The sequence below is a fragment of the Haemaphysalis longicornis genome, unplaced genomic scaffold (assembly GCF_048455015.1).
Source record: "Haemaphysalis longicornis isolate Haplotype H1 unplaced genomic scaffold, Haemaphysalis longicornis Haplotype H1 scaffold_5, whole genome shotgun sequence".
Classification (NCBI taxonomy): domain Eukaryota; kingdom Metazoa; phylum Arthropoda; class Arachnida; order Ixodida; family Ixodidae; genus Haemaphysalis; species Haemaphysalis longicornis.
The window spans coordinates 36,346,379-36,355,391 of record NW_027526385.1 but is presented as its reverse complement, the minus strand read 5'-3'; the positions used below and the strand labels follow the sequence as shown (position 1 = coordinate 36,355,391).

Sequence of the window (9,013 nt, the reverse complement as noted above, 5' to 3'; positions counted from 1 at the left end):
AATACATTTTCTGCTGCTTGAATACGTATTGAATAAAAAGAAGCTCCCCTTCTCTTATATTGAAGAAGTAGACGTTGTTTGGGTGCTATATAGTTATTAAGGCGAATATAGTTTGGCCACATCGTGGTGGCAGAAAGCCTAGATGGCTTTTTTCGCGGTGTTTCGAAAATTCGAAAATAGGTGGCACAACTGCGATTCTTGTAAAAAACGGGCCCCCAGGATTCAGTCCCAAGGATGTGCCCACCTGTGGGATGCCGTTCCATGCGTGTGTCTTCAGCATGACCCTGCTGACCAGCTCGGCGACAGTTTCGGGAAAGCTTCTTCCGAGTTTAGACTTCCGAGTATTGTCTACGTCCCGAAAGAGTATGAGAATCCTTGGAAGGAGTTCTTTCAGAAAGGTGGGCAATTTTCGCACGTCTGTCGGTGATGTGATGTCATCAACGAGAGATGCAAGCGAGAACTTCACCGTTTCGATGTCCTGCGACTCCTAGAGATACATACAGGAGTGTCAGGGTGGCAATCAATCAGAACGGGGACTTTGATCCCCACAACGTTTTCGCTCCCAATAAAAGAAGGATTAGGTAATTTATTTATGCGAGTCTCGTCATCTTGCTAAACCCCTTTGCAGCAAGTACATTGATTTACAACCTAGATTTGATGATGTTTACGGGTGATTGGCACGTCGCCGCTACGAGGTGCTGCCACATCGCTTTCGCACATACACGAAATATAATTAATATATTTGCCAGGCGGCACTTTCAATCCCGATTGTGAAGTTCTGCCGGTTGCACTCAGTTGCGCCAGAGGGCGCCAGAAATGTATTTCGCGGCCGTCGCCCATAACTCTGCGCAGTTGTAGGTATACGTAACTATATAAACCTTAACGCACGTTTATGTAGGTACAGTAACTTGCTACAATTTGAGGTGTTAGTTGAAGTTGTCCCCTTCTGTTCCATTACTCGGCGTGAATGATTGAACAACCGCTTGTATCTGATTGCGCTTACAATCCTCCGCCGCTCTTGGGTTCCAAGGATTGAGCTCGAGCGGGATAGGTCTCAATCGCGATTGAAACTCGCGCGTGGCAGCACCCATCCGGGTTAAGGTCGATCCGGATCGTCTTATTCGCCATTGAAAGTGCCCGTGTGATAGGGGTACAAAACGAAATATAGCGACCTCTGCTGCTTATCAGGGAACGCTTTTGAATTCGGTGCACGATGTAAGATACTTTGCGGTAATTTTTTCCTACGTAGTTAGACTTCTCTTGCGAGTATTAGTGTTCTCTGGTGGAAATGATGAAACCTGATGCCAGCACTTCTTTTTGACGTTTCACCTCACCGCAGTGCACAAGTGGGACGTTGTCTGAGATTTCTGGCAATGTTCTTAACGCGAAATGGTTTTATAAGTGTTACTTACCAAAATGTGTTTCCACATGATGAGGAAATTGCGAGTGACACAGGTCGAAGAATTTTCATCCTTGGTCCATTTAAACTTGTCGTCGCAGTGTTGGGCCTCCTCTAAAAAGAGAAAGAGCAACAGGGACAAAAATAATAGTCGGCCGCTTACGACGTCCTTCCCCCCCCCACCCCGAATGAATGCTGGCTGGAACCCAAGAAATGAGCACTGCCAACACTGCGGTTCACGCAGCTAAAATTATCGCTAGGCTCAAGTGCCTTGAAGCACAAAACTTTCCCGCCAATGCAGCTTCAAATTTTTAAATCGAAGCTTGCACTTTCACTGATGTCATCAAAATCAAGCCAAACTAGGCGGCCGGAGAGCCAACTTTCTGGGGAAAGGCATTCTGGGGGAAGCATTTCCCCAGCCATGCATTCTATGGCTTGGGGAAGCCAAGGAATGCCAGTATCAGTAAAGCACTAGGGCGTACAATCGAAGTGCGGTAAACCGCCCCGATAAAAAAGGTGTTCGCATTAAGAGCACACTGTCTATATCGTACTTTACACAGTACACAGGAACCTTTACGTAATTACACAACTTGCGTCTGAGTTGCTTTGTTTGGTTGTGGACTTAATTTCGTAAATCTTGGCGGTTCCTGATTGTTGTCTTTTCGAAAGAGCGGTACATTATTTTGCTTAGTTTCCTTCAAATAGGGTTGATTCTATACCTAGAGTACGTAGTGGTAAACAAAGTTATATTTTGGAAAAACCTGCTTTACCTTTTTAACGCGTCCTGGATGTGGCGACATTCAGCGGCATGAGTGGCTTCCAAACGAAATCTAAGCGCTGTGTTCCCACATATTATGAAAGCACAAATCGACTGCTTGGATCATGGCTACAAATTTAGTTCGTGATATTGAAATGATACTGCAAAGTGGGGTAAATTTACTGGGCCTTTAGAAATAACATTCGAGTAAACTTGTGCCACCAACTTCATATCGCTTGATCTATGTATTGCTGGTCGTAAATTTAATTTTAATAGGAGCGCTATTTGAAACGATGCAGATTAGGGGATCTGGCGTCGGCGTCTCATATCGTCATCTCCTTTGTCGCCATCGTCTGATGTCATACTCTCATGTAGTCACGCTGTTGAAACACCGGAACACTCGTTTTCTAGCTCCCCGTGCTAGAACGCCACCCGTATTAAAAAAAAAAAAACACACCGGAACGTATTGTCACAAGGTCTCGCGCTAGAGCGTTTCCTCTCCATGGGCAAAAAACGCGAACCAATAGAACACACCGGAACACGCGTTTTCAAACGCCTCGCGCTACTTCTTCGCATACTTCTTATCTTGCTGCGGCCTGTGACACAAAGCAAACTTGCGGCCTGTCTGTCCCTCATTTATTTGCTTTAATCCGGTTTAACGCAAGAGACAGCACCGTCGCCTCAGTAAGCGAACGAGTGCACCTCCCACCGGCGCTTCTACGTCTCAAAATCAGCGCGCGCCGTGTGGCAAGAGAGAGACTTACAATGTTTGAATAGACGTATACACTGCATGCTTCACTCCTCCCGTAGTTTAATGTTAGGGGAGATGGCCTGTGATTATCTTTTAACTTTAAAACTCACGAGACACCTATTTAGGCAAGCAAAAAACGGAAGTTTCAGTAGCAGTGTTCTTCAAATTCTACGTAGCCAGAAACATTTTCGTTACCTATGAAACTAGATGGTGGACAAGTTCCTTGTAACGTTGTTGGCGGCATCACCAGCGCTGGACCTGTGACAAAGGAATTCTTTTGTCAGCACTTTTGCGCAGCGTGGACAAGAATGAAGGTTGTGTATTCTGAGGCGATGACTCATTGACGGTGGTATTATTAAGAGCAGTAACCGAAACACCTACAAGTTCGAGAACCCCAGGAGAGAACCACGCAGGTTAGGTGGGCCAATGAGAGCAAGACCTCCTTTTCGGCGCGTTTCGCACAGACATGTCCTTTAGTTAGCCTACACCATGGTTTCAGTAGTGCTAATATTCACAGTGATACAGCGATTGCACTTATACAGGAAATTTGTTCTGTGTGCATGTTCGTTTCCGTTGATGCAGGTACAAGAAATGGTCGTCGTCGTTACCGATGCGACTAGAAAAAATTAGTGCCCTTTTACTCTGTGAAGTAGGATTAGCTGCGAAGCCGGACGCAGTACACTAAAACCACGAAACAAAACACCTTCGTTTGCAAGTGGCGATGGAGTAATTAACATTTAGCGCATAAACTTTGAAAGACTCAAAATTTATTCCTTCTAGCTGCCAGTTTCCCTCCCGCTTCATAGGCATCTAGGTGTCTGCGTAACTCACCAAACCAATCTCTTAGACCACTAATGACAAAAGAAAGTTTGCATTTGGGCGATGGATGTACACGTTTAAACCTCCCGCCAGCACAACGAACATGTCACCAGTGATGGCACGAAACCCATAATTGCGAGTGCACCACTCGTTCCCTCCACTCCCAGTTCTTGCCTGATAAACCGACAACTAGTTATGTGCGCGCTACTAGAAATAAAAGGCAGTGCTAGAAATGAAAAGCACCGCGAAAGTTGTCCCTCTGAAAGCCCTTCAAGTTGAACAAGATATATTGGCTCACGCCGACGGTGCTGGTCATGCGGGAGAGATTCCCAGCTACTTTACGAGCTAGAACGTGCGATAGAAACGAGGGCGGCAGTGCCTTTCTGCCATTTTTGCACCTATTCGCGCTTCTCTTCCGGCAGACGCTCCTGCGATTCCAGTTATTCATCCTCCAACTGAACGAGATGCATATGTTCATAGACAGTTAAAACATGGAATGACTCGAGCTTTATTCTGGTGGACAAACATTTGGCTGTCCGTTTCCATCTCGCGTCGTAGGCATTTACTGTCTAACACACCAACCCAATCCCAAACACCTCAACCATTGAGGACAGCTGACAGGTCGCATTAAGCCGAAAGACTTGCATGTTTAAATTTACGCACGCACAACGCGCATGTCATCGGTAGCGGCATGAACCCTAGCTGTGCATGCACGCCCCCTTCTTCTACCCCAATCAGTGTACGCATAATCCGGCAAACAGTGATAGGTGCGTGCTTAGGCGTACAGTACAGGGACGAAAATATTATGGGCTCACGTCTGCGTTCAAAGCCGGCAGCGTGCTCTCGTAACGCCTGATAAGGCGCTACCGCCGTTATCAGCCGATTGCGAGGCTTATGAAAGAGGCGTCTCTGTTGGTGAGGGGAATAACAGTTGTGAAAGTGGTGTCAGCAGTGGCGAGAAGGAGCGTGGAAGCGGCACTGAATAAATCTGCTTCACCGGAATGAAAACAGGGGGTAGAGGTTGATATATATTGCTTTGCAGTAAAAAGTGATCGCACTTCTTCCTATTGCGTCAATTTCGCTTTACGTAATGAAAGCTAGCACAACCACGTTGCAGGTCTGAAGGATAAGTACCCTGATTCAATTCGCTCGAAGAAGCTTTAGGGGGTTTACTGAGGAGCATATGTGTCACAATCGGCCTTTTCAATTTCAAGTATATTCATACGACCCGCAGATGATGGTGAACACCGATTGAACGTATCTGATAGCACATAATTGTGCCCCCCTTTTGAATTGTTTTTGTCGCAGTTATAAGGAATTTGTATAGGAGCCCATTGTCAAAGCTTTAATCTCTCTGCACAAAGTAATGACTTCATGCAAATATACCTCGAAACGCCCTTTTAACTCTAGAGAAACTGAGGCCATGACGATAATGAATCACTGGTGGCACCAGGCGTCACTTCCGATCAGTATAAGGGTATCGTTCCCACGGCCTGCCAGGCCATTTTTAACTACCATGGTCGGGTGTCACAACAGCGATTTATTCTGTACGGCCGTCGTGTGAGGAATGTAGGACAGTAAAAGAATAAACTTCTCTGACCAAGGGTCTCTCGGGAAGAAGAAGAGCGCTGGAGACTGTTTCGGCTTCGCCTTTGCTGTCAATTTTCTCAGTGTTAATTAACATTACCGCGCTATAAGTGGTACTGATGTGCGCGTGAAGAAACGAGGCGTCGATCCGGACCAGTTTCGAGCAATCGCTACAATTTTTGGTGATTTATGTGATCTTCGTTTTGGCGGCGGTGGCGGCCTGCCGCTAAGCCTACCCGACCTGCCGAGGAAAACGAACGAGGACTTCGGCTCGCTAGACAGTTTGGGCATAACCCCGGTGTGGTGAAAATTAACCCCATCTCCCCGCGAAGGAACCCTGGTGTGATGCGATGCATCTGGGGCTTCAATTGGCGTTTCCATTGGGTTGATTCTCTAAATCGCGTGAAACGTGTTGTGAACGCGTAGGATGCCTTTCCATCACATGCGATTGTCGTAACGCTGCCTTTAGTGCTTGGGGGGACGCTGATATTGGGTTGTGTCACACCACTCACTGAAGGAACAGTCGCTTCCATCACCTCTTCATCGGAAGAATCAAGTCAAGCACGAAGTAGTCAAGCACGAAGTAGTAGTCAAGCAAGGTCACGTCATGTGCCAGAGCGAGCGCTTGGCTGAACCGCCGCGGCGCGATACCCACTTTATATTCACAGTGCATGAAGGATAGGAGACCGTGGACATGAGTCGCGCATGGGCGCACATGCGCACTGGAGCAGCTGTTAACGCAGCGTTAACGCAGAGAAGCGCGCGCCAACCAAGCACACCAGCTGTCGTTATGATAATGAGCCGGAGTGAGAGTGTTGCGCACAGCTGTGGGAGAGACGAGCGGAGGAGGGATGCGGACGGACGCCGCGACGCCGACGACGCAGGAGACACATGCCTCAGAGCAAGAGATGCGTCGCATCTAAAAAGTATGGCATCATTGCTTCCGAGACGGAGACGACCACGTCTTCGGAGGAGTTAACGACCCCAGGCCCCAGTAACAGCGGCGGACCCAGCGACAGGGTCGACAACCTTGAAGATAGGCTCGACCACATTGAAGAGTATATTCACACGACGTTCACCACGACAATCACCGACCGTTTCATAGCAATTGAACAGACATGCGGGCAATTGGCGACTACAGTGCAGAATTTGGCGACGTAATAGGCTAACTTTTAGCAAACATGTATAGGGCATGAACCACCGCAACCACAAGAGTAGTGAAAGGCCTCCTGGTATGGCATTGGAATTGCAACGGTTTTGCCGGGAAAAAGGCTGTACTCCAGCAACACTGACAACAAGTATCAAGAAAGCCAGATATCCTCATATTGCAAGAGACCCGCATTGAAAAGGTCAAGCTCTCGGATTATCTGTCGCACGTTAGCTCGCCAAGCCTCCCGGCGGTGTCTGGCAGCAGTGGCAGGGGAGTTTGCACCTTGGTGAGTAAAAACCTCACGTATGTCGAGCACGAGTTTCTGGGTAGGAGCAAAATTGAGCACACCACGGTAAAAGAAGGAAAGCACTTTTCGGGTAAACTTGTACAGTTGCCCCTCACACGGAACGCAGAAATTCAAAGCACTCTTACACAAGGCGTGCAACTTCGCGGGGTCCGACAGCAGGCTGCTAATCTGCGGGGATTTAACAGCGCTCAATCAATCCTGGGGTTGCCACAAAACATTGGCAAAGGGCAGGGACCCATTGCAAGAGGCTACTGCCTTGGGTTTAAATCTAATAACCAACCCAGCATACCCTACCAGAATCGGCACCTCGATTACCCGAGACACAACTCCCGATCTCACTTTCGTCAGGCGAAACGGCGGTGGTACGGCGGACTTTGAATGACAAAACACGGGGCACAAGTTGGGCAGTGACCACTACGTTGTCGAGGTCACTTTCCAGCTCGGTGGCGACGAAGAAGTAGGCAGATTTCGGAAACATCGACTTACGGATTGGGAAGCCTTTCGGAGGTTGTAACCCGAGGAGAAGACCGAAAATACAGACATTGAGGAGTGGTCAACCGAGATTGTAAAGAAGGCAGAAGAGGCCAGCAAGGAAGTCGAGACGGACGAGCGTATTGAAAGGCTTGACAGCCGCCTGGAGCAAAGCATTCAAGGCCGCAAAGCATTCAAGGCAGCACTCGGACTTCTCGACTGCACAAGCACCGAAAAGTATCTGGCCCTGGGAGTGCATAACACCTTGGAAGAAATCATCGAGACGCCGAGGACCGCCAGGTCGTGCGTCTATTGGAAACAAGAACGGGTAGACAATTGCTGCGTGACCTAGGCCTGGAGCCAAAGGAAGGGGGACCCGAGAATACAGACGTGCCTGTACCAGAAGCCATTAGCAGAGGGTTGCGGGTATGTCCTGCGCCAAGAAATATGAACCCCGCGTTCAACAAGGAGCGGTGGGCGGCGAGGGCCAAGGCGCTCATCGATCTCCATGCCAAAGGCCAGGGTGCTGTGTTTGTGGATGCGGCAGAGTATTCCGATGGCAGAAAGGCATTCGCCGCAGCAGTTGTAGGGGCAGCGACCGGTACAACACGGACGGCGGCGAGTGTGCGGACTCGAGCGGCGCATCGAGCAGAGGAAGTGTCCATTGCCCTAGCCATCGCCGACCCCGAGTGCACGACTGTGCTCTGTGATTCTAGGACGGCAGTGAAAAACACGCCAGAGGAAGAGGGTGCGGTGAAGCCACACGTGTGTTGCGCGCGGTCGATCTCGCGAGTTAAAGTCGGTGTGTTGTGATTAAGAGGTTTGTGGTGCATATGGGCAGTGATGTGTCGGATCGCGGCAACGCAAACCACAACGAGACGGCGAACGCGGCGGCGCGAGGACTAACCAACCGTGCTGCTGCTGCTACGGTTGACATAAAGCTAAAGGGCTATAATATAAATAAAAATCCCAACCCGTACCAAATATGTATCACGGGTGACGCCAATTAAAAATAAACAAACTGGACTGAGGTCAACTAGAGTTTTGAAGAGAAGGAAATACCCACCGAAGTGGAAAATAAAAGGTTGACAGGACGTGGTGGTGGGAAACGAAGGACAGGATGACCGCGAAAAGCGAAATCGTCAAGTGGTACCGACTAGATAGAATGACTATGCCGCCACCTCATCCGAGCTTAACCCGTGAGGAAGCAATAATATATCGAAAACTACAGAGAAGTTCGTTACTCACCCTGGTGCTGATGAAGCACATATATCCGAGTGTTTTTGTAAGTCACCTTTGTTGTGTGTGCCGAAAGGAGAGAGCCACTGCGGCTCACATTCTTCTGGACTGTGCCCAGAACCCACACCAAGCTACAACGATGAAAACGTTCCCGCCGCCGCTCGAGGCCGCAATGCGTTGCTACGATCAAGAAGTCCAAGCCCAGGCCGTCCAGCAGATCTCAGCGGCCCTCGAAAGGCAACGACCGAGCGAAATCATAGGGAGGCTGTCACGCGCAGTCGACCAAAGGGAGTAGTGAGGCCGCGGCCAGAGTACAGGTGCCGAAAGCCGGGAAGGCGTCATGGACGCGTCAAGGTGGCACCTTTCTTACATAGGACGGCTAATCGCTCTGCAGGCATTTTTAATAAAGTTGCTTCGCTCGCTCGCTCAGACCAAGCTGATGGGATCCTATAATTTTTTCTTGTTTTCATTTTGGCTACCTTTCGCACCATCCGTAATTTTAGGCGCTGTTATAAACAGACGGCTGAAAAATG

At 48.9% G+C, this 9,013-nt stretch overlaps 1 long non-coding RNA gene across 1 annotated transcript; it reads right to left on the bottom strand.

Annotated features, from left to right (window-relative positions):
• Nucleotides 1–261: 261 nt before the first annotated feature.
• On the bottom strand, nt 262–3,166 carry LOC144139157 (uncharacterized). Its single transcript, XR_013316080.1, has 3 exons — nt 3,103–3,166; nt 1,413–1,513; nt 262–487 (listed from the first exon to the last, which is right to left on the bottom strand). It is a non-coding gene; the product is annotated as an uncharacterized LOC144139157 (long non-coding RNA).
• Between the last annotated feature and the right edge of the window lie 5,847 nt (nt 3,167–9,013).